The following is a 1,959-nucleotide window of genomic DNA, read 5'->3' on the forward strand; positions in this document are numbered from 1 at the left end:
CTTGGCTTCCAGCGCCTACTCGCTGCAGGTGGACCAACCTGGAGCTTTTATAGCCTCCCTTATCGGTCCAGCCTCTCCCCCCCTCCCCACAAGGTCAGGAACCAATCCGAAGAGGCGGTGGGCAGCCAATCGGGAGCGGCGCTCATTCAAGCACCAAGGAGCCAGGAACTTCATAAGATGAAATTTTTTTCCAGCCTATTAAAAGAGCCTTGCCAAGCAAGAATATGAACCAAAGAGAGAGAGAGGAAGAAGGAGAAGTAGTTGAATGTTGGTGGAAGCTGCAAACTAGGTGTATATTGTTAGTTCTGGCCCCATGTTCTGAGCAGTGCCAGGAAAAGTTACATTTTTGGTCTACACATCCTATTGGTCCCCTGCCAGCATCCTTACGGCGGCTGGGGGAGTCTGGGCATTGTAGTCCAGAAAAGCAGCTTTTGCAAGGTCTGCTGCTGCTTGAGCAAATGCCATGCTGGTAGCACTGGGATGCGGAATCCAGAGCATGGAAACATTGGGGGTTGGGGATTACAAAGCCCAGAGTCCCCCAAACTAGCATGGCTCTAACTAGCAGAATACCACCAGACTCCGGAGAACTGAAAATTTGCAAATCAGAACACCTGCCTTCTGCATATGTTTGATAATTTTGCCTATTATGATGAAATGACGTTTGGGAAATGAAAGGTATCCTCATTTTCATGCACATATTGAAGGGTTGCCACAGATATGTGGATGATTAATACAAGTATGCAAAGCATCTTCACCCTCCCCAGTTTACAGATGATATCAGCAGATATTTTACTCATTTGTTTATATCCTGCTCCAAGTCGAGAGCTTTTTCTCAGAAGTTACTCTCACTCATCTTAGTAAGACATGCTCCCACATAAGCAGCCTCTGGACGTTTGTGGCTAATGCAGGGGGAAATGGCAAGATTAAAAAGAGAAAGAGCAATCAAGAATGTAATAGATTAGAGCTGGAAAAGTAACTTTTAAAAGTAATTAGTTCCAGGACACAGAAGCAGTAAGTTACCAGTAGACATACAATGCTTTCAAAGTAATTGTTTACTTTCTTATTTCTCAAAAGTAACTAAATGGTTAATTCTGAGATTCTTGAAAACACAGCTGTACATCTAAATGCACACTCTGCTTGTCTTCTCCATTGCCACCCCAACACCCCTAACAGAGCACAAGCTGGATCTTATCTCCATCAACCAAATGAAGATTAGGTCTTTTGTAAAGTTAACAGCCCCTAATTGCTCATTCAGAACCAAAGCCAACCTCAAAAACTTTGCACTTCGGGTTGAATAAATTACAGTGTGGAAGGGATGGTCACTCTTGAATTGGCCTTCTCAGCCACACTAGACGCTGTTCCAAATCCTCTATTCAGAGCACGTTACCATCGTCTCTCGAGACTGAAGGATTCTTAGTCAATTTACAACAGTACACTGTTTTTTGGAAAAAAAAATCCATTTCTTTCTTAGCTACCAAGATTATGGCAACTAAACCCCGAGGAATCTGGGAAGCAGGGAGTGGAGGGTGTTGCATGATTTCATAGTCCCTGCTTATTGAGAGAATCTCAGGACTTCAACCTTGCTGAACGTACCATACAGAGGCAGGCAGGCGTTCAGTCACACAGCCCCATCCTCATCCTGTTCATTCACTCTGTAATTCTCAGGGGAAAAAATGCACCTTGCTACTGAATCAGAAATACTCTCCCCATGGCTGCAGGAGCGGGGTGCTTGAAGGGAACCTGAACCGGAGGTGCTGCAGTGACTTATGGATCCAGTGGGATATCCTCTGTCTGCTTTCACTTTTGCCTTGCACTACCAGATGATAGCAGGTGAGAAAGAAGGCAGAAGGCTGATCTGTGCCTTCTCAGTCCTCTAATAGAGTAGATAACATAATAATATCCAAGGAAGAATTCTGTGTGCTTCAGCAGCATTCCTTCTTTCGAGATGTGAGAACTTCC

This window comes from Pogona vitticeps, chromosome 8 (genome assembly GCF_051106095.1).
Source record: "Pogona vitticeps strain Pit_001003342236 chromosome 8, PviZW2.1, whole genome shotgun sequence".
Taxonomy (NCBI): domain Eukaryota; kingdom Metazoa; phylum Chordata; class Lepidosauria; order Squamata; family Agamidae; genus Pogona; species Pogona vitticeps.